Source organism: Zalophus californianus, chromosome 3, assembly GCF_009762305.2.
Source record: "Zalophus californianus isolate mZalCal1 chromosome 3, mZalCal1.pri.v2, whole genome shotgun sequence".
NCBI lineage: Eukaryota > Metazoa > Chordata > Mammalia > Carnivora > Otariidae > Zalophus > Zalophus californianus.
The window spans coordinates 65,800,042-65,818,465 of record NC_045597.1 but is presented as its reverse complement, the minus strand read 5'-3'; the positions used below and the strand labels follow the sequence as shown (position 1 = coordinate 65,818,465).

Genomic DNA, 18,424 nt, shown 5'->3' with positions numbered 1-18,424 from the left:
CAGGGATAGAACTTCCTGGATCCAAGTGTCCTGCTCTCTCCCCTCTTAGACCACCGAGTCTGCAAAGTAGCCTCCCAAACAACTAGTTGTTATGAAACATATCAAACCATAATAGGATTCTTCATTACTTGAGAACAATAGATTGTTATATGCTCAGTTGGAGAAGGCACTGCTTTCAGAGGAAAATCTTTTGATAATGAAAGTATGTTTGACTTGATACACCCTGCCATCTCAAATACTTGTTGAGAGTGGTGGTGGTTCCACTAGGAGTAAATAAGCTTAGTGCCATTTAGACATGTCATTCGTTACTAAAAAAATATTCAGGGAAGCAACTGCTTTTATATTTATTCATTCATGTACTTACGCATGGATTCCACAAATCCTGTTGAGTGTCTGCCGTGTGTCAAGCACTGTCCTAGGAACTATGATTATAGTGGCATGAGGGTGAGTCCAAGGTTCTCTTTCTTTACCTTCTATTCTTGGAGTTTACATATAAAACATTCTTGGTCCCAGGCACTCCTAAAACTTGAATGTTCTGGAAGTTGAGGCCGGCCAACAAGGCCAGACACAATGGGAACCCTCCTCCTATTCTCAGCCCAAACGGTCCTCCTTCTCTTTCTTAGATGGTTTCCCTGACTCCTGACACAATTTCCCACATCCATCCAAAACAATGCCCATGGGTGAAGTCTTGTTGGGGGAAAAAAATCACCTTCTTTAAACTATAATACCACTTGTCTGCCCTGAAATAAGATTGACTGCTCTTTTTTCTCTTTCTGAAACTCTTTTGGGAAACCCAAGTAATCACTAGAATTCTGAAATGTGAATATATATAATCTTTTAACCTTGGCTTATGTGAATCATAAAGCATTAGAGAAATTAGCTTTACAATCTTTCTTGCTGAGAAAAATTCAATTTTCTTTTAGTCTCACCAAATTGGCTGAAGGGATTTTTGCAAAAAGGCAAATCTATCATTATCACATTAGGATTTATCGGAGGCAAAAATGGGACCATTATTTAGAAACTACAATATAGACTATATTTTGGTATTTAAGCTTTCAGTGAAACTGTGTAAAACAAAACAATGTGTAAATAAGATTTTAGAGTAGCAGGATAATTTTAAGATCTACCGAGTCCTTCCCATTAGAGAACTTTTAAAAAAAATTTTTATGAAATTCTAGTCATCCTTAATATAAGAATGCTAATTACTCAAGGAGTAATTAAAAATTTGTCCAAGCCCAAAGAGACTGCCTATGTGGGCAACTGAAAAAGGTAGAAATTTCCCTTCACAGCTATAATTTGTAAAGAAAATTTCTAAACCATACAATTTACAAAGACGTCTTGCTTCCTCTTTGGAAAAGACTTGGACTTGATACAACACTTACCTGATGATGTGGAATTTTGAAAAATTTCAGAGAGATATAGACAGCACAAGCACTATGAGTGCTGAATAACGAGCGTATCAGTTCTACCTGGTACTGCAAACACCAGTGTTTCCTGGCTTCATTAGTAATCTTGTTGCTGCTGTAACACATTACCACAAATTTAGTGTCTTAAAACACACATTTGTTCTCTCACAGTTCTGCAGCTCAAAAGCCCAAAATGAGCCTTACAGGGCTACAGTGACGGTCCCCCTTCTGGACCCTCCAGGAGACAGTTCATTCCTTGCCCCTTCCAGCTTCTGGAGGCTCCCACATTCCTTGGCTCATAACCATTTCCTCCCATCACTCCAATCTTTTCCTTCCCTCATGGAATCTTCTACTGCTCTCTCTCATAAGGACCCTAGTGATTCCTTTGGACCCACCCAGATGATCCAGGATCATCTCCCCATCTCAAGATATTTACCTTTACCTTTATCTCTATGAAGTCTCTATTACCATGTAAGGTAACATTCACAGGTGTCAGGGATTAGGGTGTGGATATTTTTAGGGCACCTTTATTCAGCCTATCACACTGAGTAACCAGAGTCAATTATTTAACTTCTGTAAGCCTCTCAAATGGAGAAAAAATAAAGATATTTTGTAAACTCTAGAAGGATGATACGCATGTTAATATTTATGCCATCTTTAGCTCTGTGGATCTATGAAAATCTCACCCCGACCAGAAAAGTCTGCATCACTGGTTTTTTCAGCCTTATTTGGCATAATTGACAAATTGACAAATCTGTAAAGTGTACAGTATCATCTGAATATCTGACAAATGTATACTTCATGAGATGATTACCCCAATTAGGTTAACACATCTATCAACTTATATCAAGCTACTTTCTGTACGTGTGAGAATGCTTAGGGTCTATTTTCCTAGCAAAGTTCAAGCACGCAACACAGTACTATAAACTATAATCACCATGCTGTACATTAGACCACTAGAACTTATTCATCTTCTAAATGAATGCTTGTACCTTTGACCAGCACCTCCCCATCTCCCCCATTCTTTCCCTGTTCTGTTTCTATGAGTTCAACCTTTCTTTAAGATTCCACATTTAAGTGAAGTCATGTAGCATTTGTCTTTGTCTGGCTAATTTCACTTAGCCTAATGTCCTCTAGATTCATTCATGGTGTTGCAAAGGTAAGTGTTACTTGTATATCAATTCCTTCTCAGCTGGAGACTCTCCTAAAATTCTTTCGAGTCTTAACCAAAGAGAGGGGTTGAGTCTATGCTTGATCTTAAAAGAGAACCTGGCATCTCATTGCCCATAATGCTGAGACAAGCTGCACAGAGGGTAGGGCTCACTAAACACTTACAGCTGATTGGAACTGCACACCATTGTACTCATATCATCTGATTCTTTTTGACCAAGCACTGTCCCACGGGCTAGTCAAGGTATGAGGGGTGAGTGAGAAATTACTGAGATTATAAGATGCAGTTGGGGTGGGAAAATATCCTTTGGTTTCTACTTAACCTACATGTTCAGATATCCCAGAACACATTTTTATTCTCACCATCACAATATGCCGATAATTCTAAAATCAACAGCAGTTAATCCAGTTTGGAAATATGAGGGTGGATATAACAGAATGGAACAAAGGGACATGGAGGTAAGGCAGTGAGTGCTGAGAATGGTATGTGGGTTGGAGAAGGAATTAAAGGACAGTGAGATGCAGATTTAACCATGCAGCTGGTATCTGCCAATTAATACTATAGCTGTGAAATAAGAAAAAAAAAAAAAAGAAAAAGATGTGATAGCAAGTTAGTGATTATTTCAGGATGAAAGACCTACCAGTACAATAATTATTTGTTTAAGCGTTGGTTTTTACAGAATATCACGCTCATTAACAACTTGTGACAAAATTTAGGTACAGTCTGAAGCTGATAATTAATTGGTACCATATATATCTTGCAATGTAACTAAAAAGAAAAATAAATTTAGTTACAAAAATGTAATTACACACAAAGGTTACAGCTTCTCTTGGGAGGTTGATTGATGGTGTTTGAAATGCTTCCAATTATTTTTAAAATCTTTTTGTTATAATATGAACAAACCTGAGGGTGTTTAAAAGTAAGCATTAGGGGCACCTGGGGGGCTCAGTTGGTTGAGTGACCGACTCCTGATTTTGGCTTAGGTCATGATCTTCGGGTCCTGGGATTGAGCCCCACCCATGTGGGGGCTCTGCTCTCAGTTTGAGATGCTTTCCCTCTGCCCTTCCCCCTACTCACACTCTCCCTCTCTAAAATAAATCTCTTATTTATTTTTTTGAAGATTTCATTTATTTATTTACAGAGAGAGAGACCGTGAGAGAGGGAACACAAGCAGGGGGAGAAGCAGGCTTCCCGCCGAGCAGGGAGCCTGATGCAGGGCTCGAACCCAGGACCCTGGGATCATGACCTGATTCGAAGGCAGATGCCCAACTACTGAGCCACCCAGGCGTCCCTAAAATAAAATCTTTTAAAAAAGTAAGCATAAAATCTTTGAAAGTATAAGTCAATGGAAATTTTAAAACTGCTTCATAAACATTAAAATCTGGAATGCTAGGAAGGAGGCAAGATGGTAGAAGAATAGGAGCCTCGTTTCATCCTGGTCCCTTGAATTTAGCTAGATAATTATCATCATTCTGAACACCAGTGAATTCAACCTGAGATGTAAGAAAAGAATTGCTGGAATCCTACAAATAGAAAACCGACCACTTTTTGCAAGGTAGGAGGTGCAGAGAAGTGAATCTGAGGGGATATATCTGAAGATAAATGGTGGGGGGAGGAAGCCTCTGTAAACTGGCCATCGGAACGTGATATAGCCCTAGAGCACAAAATCCGAACTTTTAGAAGTCTGCTCCAGTGAGAGACATCCCTGCCTGAAAGGTGCTCAGGTGGCACAGCAGGGCAGAATCCTAGGTTGGACAGTGTGGTCTCAGATCCCTGGGGTCACAGAAAGAATAGGGGTGCCTGAGCCAGCAGAGTTCCCAAGCACTGGAGCGGGAAACCAGCTACAAATAGCCAGCCCAGGAGTGGGCTCTCAGCTCTGATTGCCATAAACCGCAAACTGCGGCATGATAGGGCGACCACTCTGTACAGGGACCCTGCAAAGGGCAGAAACTGCGTTAACCCTCCTTCCTTCCCCTGGGAGGGGCGGCATGGGTCCGGTGACCCATGGATCAGGTGACTCCTCTCCAGGCAGGGGCCCTGCATGCGGCAGCCCCAAGGTGACCCCCTCCCTTCCCTGGGAGGATTGGCACTGGCACACACCGCAGGAGTCTGAAGAGTTTGACTCACACAAAAGTGAAGACTGCTTTTCCCTGAGGGTTTACTGAAGAGAGGGGGCCGGGATCTCTCAGCTCTGGGGCTGAAGATCAGGGCTGGGCGATTTTTATTTTCATCCTCTAAAGCTGCGCAGAAAGACTTCAGGAAACAAAAGCCACATAGAACAACCCCAAGTAGCTTATACTGAGCCCGGCCCCCCGAGCAAGGGGTGATGCAATCCCACACAGCTAAAGATACCTGAGAATCAGTGCAACAGGCCTCTCCCCCAGAAGACCAGCTGGAACACCAGGCCAATACCAAGTTTACAGAGCACAAAGAACTGCCAAACTCCAGTGCTACGGGAAAATAATATATAGAATTCAAGATTTTTGTCATGATTCTTTTATCTTTCAGTTTTAAGTTTTCCTTTGCTTTTTTTCCTTTTCAACTAGTTTCTTATTTTTCAACTATTTGTTTTTAAGGTTTTTTTTTAACTTTAATTTTTACATTCACATTTTATAGATATAGTCTCATTTTTGGCTTCCTTTCACTGTATTCAATTTTATTTTTGTGTATATATATATAAGTCTTTCTATCTTTACAATGTGGGATCAAGTGTCTTCTAACAAACAGACCAAAATACACCCAGGACCAAGTGTATCACCCTGTTCTGTCAACCTGTTTGATTATATTCTTTTCCCCCACTTTTTTGGTTTCTGATCTCTTCTAATTTGTCTAGTGTATATTTTGCTGGGGTTGTGGTTGCTACTTTTTTAAAATTTTTAACTTTTCATTTCTCTTTTGTTCTCTCGTTTATCTGTTCTTCTCTGGACTAGCTAGAAGAATGACTAGATGGAGGAATTCACCACAAAAGGAAGAACCAGAAGTAATACCCTCTGCCATAGATTTATATGGATATATGGATATAAGTAAAATGTTGGACATGGAATTCAGAATAATGATTATAAAGATACTACTAGCTGGGCTTGAAAAAACCATAAAAGACACTATAGAATCCCTTAGTGAAGAAATAAAAGAACTAAAATCTAGTCAGGCCGAAATTAAAAATGCTTTAACTGAGATGCAGTCTAAACTGGATGCTCTAGTGGCTAGGGTAAATGAGGCAGAACAGAAAGTCAGTGACACAGAATACAGAATGTTGGAATGTAAGGAAGCTGAGGAAAAGAGAGAAAAACAACTAAGGGATCATGAGAGGAGGCTTTGAGAAATCAGCAATACCATAAAGCAAAACAATATTAAATTGATTGGGGTCCCAGAGGAAGAGGAAAGAGAGAGAGGGATAGACAGTATATTTGAACAAATCATAGCTGAGAACTTCCCTAATCTGTGGAAGGAAACAGGCATTCAAGTCCAGGAGGAATAGAGAACCCCCCTCAAAATCAATAAAAATAGATCAACACCCCAACATAATAGTGAAGCTTGCAAATTTTGGAGATAAAGAGAAAATCCTGAACACAGCTTGAGACAAGAAGGCCTTAACTACAAGGGTAAAAACATTAGACTGGCAGCAGACCTATCCACAGAGACCTGGCAGGCCAGAAAGGACTGGCATGATATATATATTCAGGGTACTAAATGAGAAAAACATGCAGCCAAGAATCCTTTACCCTGCAAGGCTGTCATTCAAAATGGAAGGAGAGATAGAGTTTTCAGGACAAACAGAAACTTAAGGAATTTGTGATCACTAAACCAGGCCTGCAAGAAATATTAAAGGGGATCCTGTAAGCAAAGAGAGAGCCCCACAGTAACATAGACCAGAAACAAACAGGGACAATATACAGAAACAGTGACTTTGCAGGTAATACAATGGCATTAAATTCATATCTTTCAATAGTTATTCTGAATGTAAATGGGCTAAATGCCCCAATCAAAAGACACAGAGTATCAGATTGGATAAAAAAAAAAAAAGCAAGGGCGCCTGGGTGGCTCAGTTGGTTAAGCGACTGCCTTCGGCTCAGGTCATGATCCTGGAGTCCCGGGATTGAGTCCCACATCGGGCTCCCTGCTAAGCAGGGAGTCTGCTTCTCCCTCTGACCCACCCCCTCTCATGTGCTCTCTCTCTCTCTCATTCTCACTCTCTCAAATAAATAAATAAAATCTTTAAAAAAAAAAAAGCAAGACCCATCCATATGCTGTCTACAAGAGACTCATTTTAGACCCAAAGACACCTCCAAATTGAAAGTGAGGGGATGGAGAACAATGTATCATGCTAATGGACATCAAAAGAAAGCTGGGGTAGCAATCCTTATATCAGACAAATTAGATTTTAAACCAAAGACTGTAATAAGAGATGAAGAGGGACACTATGTCATACTTAAAGGGTCTATACACCAAGAATATCTAACAATTGTACATATTTATGTTCCTAACTTGGGAGCAGCCAATTCTATAAACAATTAATAACAAAATTAAAGGAACAGATTGATAATAACACAATAATAGTAGGGGACTTTAACATTCCCCTCACTGCAAAGGACAGATCATCTACGCAGAAGATCAACAAGGAAATAAAGGCTTTGAATGACACACTGGACCAGGTGGACTTCACAGATATATTCAGAACATTCCATCCTAAAGCAACGGAATACACATTCTTCTCAAGTACACATGGAACATTCTCCAGAATAGAAAACATACTGGGTCACAAATCAGATCTCAACTGGTACCAAAAGACGGATTATTCCCTGCATATTTTCAGACCACAGTGCTTTGAAACTGGAACTCAATCACAAGAGGAAATTTGGAAAGAACTCAAATATTTGGAGGCTAAAGAGCATCCTACTAAAGAATGAATGGGTCAACGAGGAAATTAAAGAAGAATTTAAAAAATTCAAGGAAACAAATGAAAATGAAAACGTAACTGTTCAGAACCTTTAGGATGAAGCAAAGGCCGTCCTAAGAGGGAGGTACATAGGAATACAAGACTTTCTCAAGAAACTAGAAAAATCTCAAATATACAAGCTAAACTTACACCTAAAGGAGCTGGAGAAAGAACAGCAAATAGAGCCTAAAGCAAGCAGGAGATGAGAAATAATAAAGATTAGAGCAGAAATCAATGAAATAGAAACCAAAAGAACAGTAGATCAGATCAATGAAACTAGAAGCTGGTTCTTTGAAAGAATTAAGATTGATAACCCCCTAGCCAGACTTATCAAAAAGAAAAGAGAATGGACCCAAATTAATAAAATCATGAATGAAAAAGGAGAGATTATGATCAATACCAAGGAAATACAAGCAATTTTAAGAACATATTATGAGCAACTATATGCCAACAAATTAAGCAATATGCATTCCTAGAAACTTATAAACACCAAACTGAAACAGGAAGAAATAGAAAACCTGAATAGACCCATAACCAGCAAAGAAATTGAAGCAGTAATCAAAAATCTCCCAACAAACAAGAGTCTAGGGCCAGGTAGCTTCCCAAGGGAATTCTACAAATATTTAAAGAAGAACTAATACCTATTCTTCTGAAGCTGTTTCAAAAAATAGAAATGGAAGGAAAACTTCCAAACTCATTCTATGAGGCCAGCATTACCTTGATCCAAAAACCAGATAAAGACCCCACCAAAAAGGAGAATTACAGACCAATATCCCTGATGAACATGGATGCCAAAATTCTTACCAAGATACTAGCCAATAGGATCCAACAGTACATTAAAAGGATATTCACCATGACCAAGTGGGATTTATTCCTGGGCTGCAAGGGTGGTTCAACATCTGCAAATCAATCAAAAGAAAGGACATTAACAAAAGAAAGGACAAGAATCATGTGATCCTCTCAACTGATGCAGAAAAGCATTTGACAAAATACAGCATCCTTTCTTGATTAAAATTCTCCACAGTGTACGGATAGAGGGACCCTCAACATCATAAAAGCCATTTATGAAAAGCCCACAGCGAATATCATTCTCAATGGGGGAAAAACTGAGAGCTTTTCCCCTAAGGTCAGGAACATGACAGGGATGCCCACTCTCACCACTGTTGTTCAACATAGTACTGGAAGTCCTAACCTCAGCAATCAGACGACAAAAAGAAATAAAAAGCATTCAAATTGGCAAAGAAGAAGTCAAACTCCACTCTGCAGATGACATGATACTCTATGTGGAAAACCCGAAAGACTCCACCCCAAAATTGCTAGAACTCATACCAGAATTCAGCAACGTGGCAGGTTATAAAGTCAACACACAGAAATCAGTTGCATTTCTGTACACTAACAATGAGACAGAAGAAAGAGAAATTAAAGAATCAATCCCACTTATAATTGAACCAAAAATCATAAGATACCTAGCAATAAACTTAACCAAAGACGTAAAGGATCTGTACCCTAAGAACTACAGAACACTTATGAACAAAATTGAGGAAGACACCAAGAAATGGAAAAACATTCCATGCTCATGGATTGGAAGAACAAATATTGTTAAAATGTCTATGCTACCCAGAGCACTCTACACATTCAAAGCAATCCTTATCAAAGTACCATCGAGGGGCGCCTGGGTGGCTCAGTCGTTAAGTGTCTGCCTTCGGCTCAGGCCATGATCCCAGGGTCCTGGGATCGAACCCCACATTGGGCTCGCTGATCGGCGGGAAGCTTGCTTCTCCCTCTCCCACTCCCCCTGCTTGTGTTCCCTCTCTCGCTGTCTCTCTCTGTCAAATAAATAAAATCTTAAAAAAAAAAAAGTACCATTGACCTTTTTCACAGAGCTGGAACAAATAATCCTAAAATTTGTATGAAACCAGAAGAGACCCTGAGTAGCCAGAGGAATGTTGAAAAAGAAAACCAAAGCTGTGGGCATTACAATGCCAGGCTTCAAGCTCTATTATAAAGCTGTAGTCATCAAGACAGTATGGTATTAGCACAAAAACAGACACATAGATCAATGTAACAGAGTAAAGAACCCAGAAATGGACCCTCAATTCTATGGTCAACTGATCTTTGACAAAGCAGGAAAGAAGATCCACTGGAAAAAAGACAGTTTCTTCAACAAATGGTGTTGGGAGAATTGGGCTGCCACATGTAGAAGAATGAAACTGGACCATTTTCTTACAACATACACAAAGATAAACTCAAAATGGATGAAAGACCTAAAAGTGAGACAGGAATCCATCAAAATCCTAGAGGAGAATGCAGGCAGCAACTTTTCAACCTCGGCCGAAAAGACACGTCTCCAAAGGCAAGGGAAACAAAAGCAAAAATGAACTATTGGGACTTCATCAAGATAAACAGCTTCTGCACAGTGAAGGAAACAGTCAACAAAACTAAAATGCAACCAATGGAATGGGAGAAGATATTTGCAAGTGACGTATCAGATAAAGAGCTAGTATCCAAGATCTATAAAGAACTTATCAAACTCAACACCCAAAAAACAAATAATCTAGTCCAGAAATCGGCAGAAGACACGAACAGACATTTCTCCAAAGATGACATACAAATGGCCAACAAACACATGAAAAAAATGCTCAACATCATTTGGCATCGGGGAATACAAATCAAAACCCCAATGAGACCCCACACCAGTCAGAATGGCTAAAATTAACAAGTCAGGAAACAACAAAGGTTGGCAAGGTTGTGGAGAAAGGGGAACCCTCCTACACTTTTGGTGGGAATACAAGCTGGAATAGCCACTCTGGAAAACAGTATGGAGGTTCCTCAAGATGTTAAAAATAGAGTTACCCTACAACCCAGCAATTGCACTACTAGGTATTTACCCCAAAGATACAAATGTAGTGATCTGAAGGGGCACATGCACCCCAATGTTTATAGCAGCAATGTCCACAATAGCCAAACTATGGAAACTGCCAAGATGTCCACCAACAGATGAATGGATAAAGAAGATGTGATATATATATGTATATGTATATATATATCACATCTTCTGGTATTATGGAGGGTATTATGCTGAGTGAAATAAATCAATCAGAGAAAGGCAATTATCATATGGTTTCACTCATTTGTGGAATATAAGACACAGCACAGAGGATCATAGGGCAAGGGAGAGAAAACTGAATGGGAAGAAATCAGAGAGGGAGACAGACCATGAGAGACTCAACTATGGGAAACAAACTGAGGGTTGCTGGGGGGAGGTTGGGGGGGATGGAGTAATTCGGTGATGGGCATTAAGGAGGGCATGTGATCTGATGAGCACTGGGTGTTATATGCAAGTGATGAATTACTGATCTGTACATCTGAAACTAATAATGTACTATATCTTGGCTAACTGAATTTAAAAAAGGAAATAATTTTTAAAAATCTGTGGAATGCTAATGTACAGAATTCCAGACTATGGCCAGTGAGCAGAAATTATTAAGATGAAACTGGTCCTAATTTAAAGTCCTCAGATCCCAAACCCACAAATCCAAAATATGTATCTGTGAAATTCTCCAAGTGAATTATAAAATGTTACCATTGGCTCATGGGGTAAAAGGCAACTAGCTGTCAACCAATCAAAACTTGAAGACAATACGCCAGGAATAAAATTCAGAGCTCTACCACTTCATGCTGCATAGCTGGATATAGCCTGGAGGAGCTAAGAGGAGGATGGATTTTTTTTTTTTTTAGATTTTTATTTATTTATTCATGAGAGACAGAGAGGGAGACAGAGAGAGAAGCAGAGGGAGAAGCAGGCTCCCAAGGAGCAGGGAGCCCGATGCGGGACTCGATCCTAGGACCCTGGGATCATGACCTGCGCCGAAGGCAGACGCTTAACCATCTGAGCCACCCAGGCGCCCGAGGAGGATGGATATTTTTTAGGACATTTAGATAATCATATATATTATTGCCAATAAGATATTGCCAAGGAGAAACTTTCTGGCAGGTGAGCATTATCTTGGATAAATTCATGGTCCTCAGCTTTGTTAGGCTCAGAAAAACAAATATTACTGGTTTGTTTAAAATTGATGCAATTCTGGGGGGTTGATTTATTTAAACCAAAAAAGAGACTAATAGACCCGAAAACTGTTATTTATAATGGGGGCAATAGCTGGCAGAATAATTTGGTAACTGCCATTTGCGCAGGGCGCTCTGTCCTGGTATCTGCTCTGAAGAGTGAATCAGAGGCTAAGCACAATGATGGAAGGGGGTGAGTTATTGACCAATGATGAATGCTCCTTGCAACTCTGGAGACATACTCATTCAAATATTGGGTATTCCTCAGTAACCCTCTAGTATCTCAGGTGTGAGGGCTGTCTGGTCTTCTTGATATATGTTACACCTCTACAAAGCTTATCTGGCTGATGTATATCTATAAAGTATTTTGAGGTTGGTTAACCTCATCAGCATTTTAATTCCCTGGTTTTCATGTTTCTGGTTCCTTCCTTCCTTCCTTCCAGCCTTCCTTCCTTCCTTCCTCCTTTCCTTTCCTTTCCCCTTTCCTTTTCTTTTTCTTTCTTTCTTTCTTTTTCTTTCTTTCTCTTTCTCTTTTTCTTTCTCTCTTTTTCTTTTTCTTTCTTTTCTTTTTCTCTTTCTCTTTCTTTCTTTCTTTAAGATTTTATTTATTCATTTTAAAAAGAGAGGCAGAGAGAACACAAGCAGGGGGAGAGGCAGAGGGAGAGGGAGAAGCAGACTCCTCACTGCGCTGGGAGCTGGACATGGGGCTCAATCCCATGACCTGGGATCCATGAGCCATGCCGAAGGCAGACGCTTAACCATCTGAGCCACCCAGGCACCCCTAGATGGTCATATTTTCTGACCTTACCCTTAAATTTTCAGATGTTTTCTTGCATTGCTCTACAGACTGGCTATATATCTTGGTATTCAAATGGAATTCTGTCTTATGGTTTGTTTACCTACCACACCAATGGCACATGATATATCTTAAAGGCAAACTATGTAACTTCCCAGCTTAAAAACCCTTCAACGATTTCCTGCTGTCCATTCAGTAAGGCCTAAACTTCTAAACTTGATAGACAAGTGCTTCATGGGCTGACCCCCTGATTTTCTCTCCAGTCTTATCTTTTACTATGGACTCAACCCTTCCTTTTTCATGCTAAGGCCATGTGAAACTTTTTTGAGGTTCCTCTAACACGTCGTATGATTTCATATCAGTCCTCTCCGCACACACATGCATACTTCTGCCTGGGATGTCCTTGATTTCTCCTGCTGGCTTGGAAATACTTTTTCTATGAAGTCTTTTCCATCTCCTCCAGGTTCAGAATTAATCACTCCTTTCTTTGATCTGAATATTTCTATCACAGCATCTTTAGCACTGTATTCCATATACTCATTCATACATGTGTCTAGACAGCAAGATGTTTTGTATATTCATTGCCTGAAACGATCTCTGCTATATTGCAAGCGTTCAATGAATATTTGCTGAAACATGAATAAAAGTCCTAAATCTATAAATTTTCAGTCTACAGCACTGAAAGGAGAGAGGAGAAAAAAAGGAGAAAGAGGGAAGCTACATGTTAAAATCTTTGAAAGATGAAGCCAAGGACTGCTCAGATATTGCAAAATTCCCATGACTGGAGAAAGGAATATGATGGAGAAGAAATTTCTGAAGCAGATTCAATGCTCTGATGACCCTACCATATTTTATCTCCCAAATTTTGACAATTGTGTATATTTATCCATATTCGCAAATTTCTTTACCATTCCTTATCTCAGTTCTACCTTCTAGAACTTTGCTTCTTTCTAAAGTATATCCTTAGGAAAATGTCTTTTTATTTTTTAACGTACAGTCTCTTTTCCTTTTTTTTTCTGTAAAAAATTGAGTATAGTTGACACACGTTACATCAGCTTCAGGGATACAGCACAGTGATTCGACAAGTTCACATATGTTCCTCACAAGTGTAGCTACCATTGGTTCCCACACATCACGACTACAATGTCCCTGACTGCTTAGTGCTGTGCCTTTTGTTCCCAATGACTTATTCATTCCATAACTGGAAGCCTGTATCTCCCTCTCTCCTTCACCTATTTTTCCCAACTCCCTACCCCTCTCCCCTCTGGCAAGCATTAGTTGGTTCTCTGTATTTATATGTCTGATTCTGCTTTTTGTTTATTTGTTTAGATTACACATATAAATGAAATGGTATGTCTCTCTCAATCTGACTTATTTCACTTGGCATTATACCTTGTCGTTCCATCCATGTTGCCTCAAATGGCATGATCTCATCCCTTTCTATAACTGTGTAACATTCCGCTGTCTCTATATATACCACATCTTCTTTATCCTCTACTGATGGACACTTAAGTTGCTTCCATATTTGGCTACTGTAAATAATGCTATAATAACCATAGGGTTGCATGTATCTTTTCAAATTAGAGTTTTTGTTTTCTTTGGGTAATTACCCACTAGCAGAATTATATCATATGGTATTTCTATTTTTAGTTCTTGAGGAACTATTTTTAGTTCTTTTAGTTCTTTGTCTTCCACAGGGGCTGCACCAATTTACATTCCCACCAACAGTGTACAAGGATTGCTTTTTTCCCCATCCTCATCAACACTTGTTCTTTCCCAAAACTGCCATTTACAGTACTGCCATTCTTTATTCATATTTTTGATACCTTTAAAGGAACCACAATGAAACTGACAGCTGGCCTCTGTAAATATTTATATTATCCATCTGATAATTTCAGTGTCTGAATCCTTTCATGTCTCATTCAGCCATTTCAGTTTCTGATGACTTTTGCCCATGGTGGTTTATTTGCTTATGTGTTTTGCCATTTCATATTGGGAGCTATATTTGGCTAATTTGGGGCATCCTGAGTTCTGAGTTGAAGGCATACTTCTCCACAGAGGACTTGTATTTCATTCTATCAGGTGCTCCCATTCACTATCAACCTGATACCCCTTTAAGTGTTTGGCGTTTTCCTGGATGCTGTAGGTAAGTGTAATTTGAACCACAAATCCAAGTAAAAGGGTCATGTGGCTCTGACACATGAGTACGTAGGTGCACACTGAGAGTAGTTCACAGAAAAACTGTAGTTTATTTATTTATTTATTTTAAAGATTTTATTTATTTATTTGACAGAGGAGAGACACCGATAGAGGGAACACCAGCAGGGGGAGTGGGAGAGGGAGAAGCAGGCTTCCCGCGGAGCGGAGAGCCCGATGCAGGGCTCCATCCCAGAACCCTGGGATCATCACCTGAGCCGAAGGCAGACGCTTAATGACTGAGCCACCCAGGTGCCCAAAACTGTAGTTTAAACCATGTGAAGTCAACACAGATCTCCTTTGAAAAAAAAAAACTCACTAAAAAGGAGCTCACTAACCCTTAAAGGTCATTTAATACAAAATCCATCTAATATCTAATCTGTGGTGTTTCATACAAATTTTATTCTTATTAATAGATTGGTGAAGGGTATGTCCCTTTTTAGATGCTAACACTTTTTTTTCCAGAATGCTATTAAATGGGAATAAGCCAGCCATTCTTCCTGTAATTATATTTGTAGAGATTATAGATCTCTGCAGGAATTCATTGTTTTCCAAGATAGAGACCAGCAGTAGATTAACCAAAAGAATCTCCTAAGGATATCTAGTTTATATTTACTTTGGGGAACCACTACCTCATGCATATTGAGCCAAAGGGAAGCTAGGGTCCCTTGAGGCAGCTTCTCTATTTCAGTATTTGAGGCAGCTTCTCTATTTCAGTATTTGAAAAACTCACCAGGGAGTTGGAAATCCTAACACATCATGGTGAAAAGCTCCTTCTCTGTAAACATGAAACCTGCAACATATGTAGATCTTCAGGGTGCTTTATTAATAAAACTGACTCTATGGAGGAGGAGAATGAGGTGGAGAAGGAGCAAGGGGAGGGGGAGGGGGAGAAAGAGGAAGAAGATGAAGAAACAAGGCTCTAGTTCCCTGCTGTTCTGATACCTTGAGATCAGGTGAGACCTCATAACTAGATTAGCACTCAGATATTAGACTTTTTTTTATGTAAGATCCCTAGGCATGCTCTTACTTTTGTATGATCTCAGCTACACATTTTTTGTGAAATATATCTGGCATCTAGGTGTTCTGTTGCAAGAGGATTAAAAAACAAAACAAAACAAAACAAAACACCTGTCTGCCCTACTGCTAGAAGCAGACTATCTTATTTTTGATTCTTAGTAGGTAAGTGTGGTGCTTTGTTAAATTAAAAAATAAGCACATTCGTCAAGTCATTATTAAAAACAAAAGTTTGTGAGATACTGTCAGCTTCATTTCTGAGCAATAGTTTGTCCCAAATATAAGCGTTTTATCAGATGACCTTTTTGTTCATTGTATGGCTTCAGAATTTCAAGAAAACCATGTAAGAGAAATAGCATCAAACAGTTCCACATGCCCTTTTAATTTTCTTTCCAAAGCAAATTTAGATAATATACTGCTGTTTGTAACTTCGTACACCTTTGCTAGAATGCTTTTCTTTGTCTTAGCAAGAAAAAAAAAATCTCTGAAGCCTTTAAAACTCAGGGTTTTTTTTCCTGGAGCTTCAGTGGTATCTCCTTAGTATAAGTAAATCTGAAAAACCTTGCAGACAAATGTTTGAAAATGAATTTTATATCATTTCTAAAATCTCACAAGGGAAATTATCTCTAAAGAGATGAATCTCATTGACTTGGCAGCTTTATTAAATTTTAATCACCTTTTCAATATTTTCATTGAGCACATATTCCCACGAGGTAAAGATTCAGCCACCTAGAGTTTGAAAGATAAATATATAATATTCATAAAGGTCATGTAATTCTTATATAGTGGTTGAGTAATAACAGAATTAAATAGTACTGCCAGCACTGAATCTATCAGTGAGACCAAGAGCCATAGCGGATAACTTATTTCAACAAACTGTACCAGCAGAATATCATAAGAAAACTGATTCAGAATAGTTGGAAAGACAAAGCTTCAAATCTAATTAATCCTGAAATATTATTTAATTACTCAAATCAACTGTCATACTAATTCACATTCCTTCTATCACAGGGAAAGAAGACCAATAAAAAAATACTTTATTTAGGTTATAATTAACATACAAAAAACTTTATTTAATGTATATAATTTGATTAATTTGGGAATAAGTATACAACAGTGAAACCATCACCACAGTCAATGCCAAAACATATCTATCACTTCTAAAAGTTTTCTCCTGTCCCCCTTTTTTTTTTTTTTTTGGTGGTAATAACATCAAATATACCCTCATAGCAAATGAAGAGATCTTAATGTGACCTGATTTGAAAATCATCTTCATTCAGAACAGGTATTCAATATTAATTTAATTCTTCATCTCAAAGGGAAATAATGATGTCTGCTTATTTTAAATAATAAATTATTGTATGTAATTTCTAAGTAAAAATCAGTTAGTGAGTCAACAGTCATATTTAACCACAACAGAAAACACCATATTCTTCTGTTTTTAGAAATAAGTAACTGCTTTGGGGCGCCTGGGTGGCTCAGTTGGTGAAGTGTCTGGTTCTTGATTTCAGCTCCGGGTGTGGTCTCAGAGTCACGAGATTGAGCCCCACATTGGCTCCACGCTCAGTGCTGAGTCAACTTGAGATTCTCTCTCTCCAGTTCCCTCTGCCCCTCCCCCCCATGAATAAATAAAATCTTTAGAAATAAGTAACTGCTTTTATCAGTCCACAGAGAGTTGCTGAGCTTCTGCTCTTCCTAACATTCTGGGCACCATGGAGATCAACCAAATAGAATAATGGTGCATTAGCAATGGCCTGACATCTCAAGAATCCAAGTCCTGGACAAATTAGACATTAGACATAACTATTACCTATGAGCCAAAAGGTATACCTTAAAAAAAAAATTAACATTATGATGAAAAAGAAAAAGAACAATATTTTTCCTTAATTTCATTATAATAGATATAGAACAATATATATTCTTAAGATACATAAAAAGCATAATAACCCTCTTCAGTGTAAGAAAATGTCAGTCTACACAGAAGAACTTAGGGTGTGACCTGACTTTGCAGATGTGTGAGCTCTAGCTCTTTTCCAACAGAAGACAGTGTGTGCTGGATTCAGGTCTTTCCAGCTCTGAACATGGCCCGGAGCATCCACTGTCAGGCTCTCATCACCTCACAGACTGAGAAGAGAGCTTTCTCTAACAAGGGTCCTATCATTTCTTTGTGCTGCTCATTGGGACAATCTAAATTAGACCTTCTGAATTATTTCAGCGAACTCTATGTTGAATGGGCCTTTATGTATATGGTACTGCACTGGGTCACTTGTGTACAAAGATTAATCACACAGATAATGAATTTACTCCATAAAAATATGTATTAGCATTCACACAATGATACAAAGTGAAATGAAATCCATTTAGTGAAAATACAGACTATGTTATGTATGCATTTGAAAATAATAAATTAATGAGTACTAATATTTAAAAATATTATATATGTTGATTTAAAAAAAAACCCTAAATGAGAGCTAATCCTCTGACCTCATAATAAAAAGGATAAAAAAATCTTTTTGGTCAACATGAAAATACAAGCATAATGGATGTTAATAGGTCAGTCAGTGTTTACTTGAACTATGTGATAATGAATTCAGTTACATAATCATATTTAACATCATCTTATAAATATGTCCATTTAGAAATATGATGAGCCTTCACCCTAAGAGTCATCTTCTAAGCCATCTAACAGTTTCCTAGCTTTAAGTCCTTTGAAATAAAACAATTTTTAAGTTAAGATAAAAACTGAATTGGCATCTGATGCTATAATTGGGAATTTTATCCATGGAAAAAACAGGCAACTGTGAAGCAGTAAGACAGTTGTTTTTCATTATCTTGTA

At 38.6% G+C, this 18,424-nt stretch overlaps 1 protein-coding gene and 1 long non-coding RNA gene across 3 annotated transcripts in view; one reads left to right on the top strand and one right to left on the bottom strand.

The window, feature by feature from the left end:
- LOC113920892 overlaps positions 1 to 5,661 on the top strand; it is a 35,400-nt gene extending 29,739 nt beyond the window's left edge. For both annotated transcript variants that reach the window (XR_003519415.1, XR_003519418.1), the window contains one exon: positions 5,508 to 5,661. This is a non-coding gene — a long non-coding RNA (uncharacterized LOC113920892). The remainder of the gene's footprint in view (positions 1 to 5,507) is intronic.
- SPART (spartin) overlaps positions 1 to 18,424 on the bottom strand; it is a 90,396-nt gene that overhangs the window by 58,427 nt on the left and 13,545 nt on the right. The gene's annotated exons all lie outside the window — the stretch shown is intronic.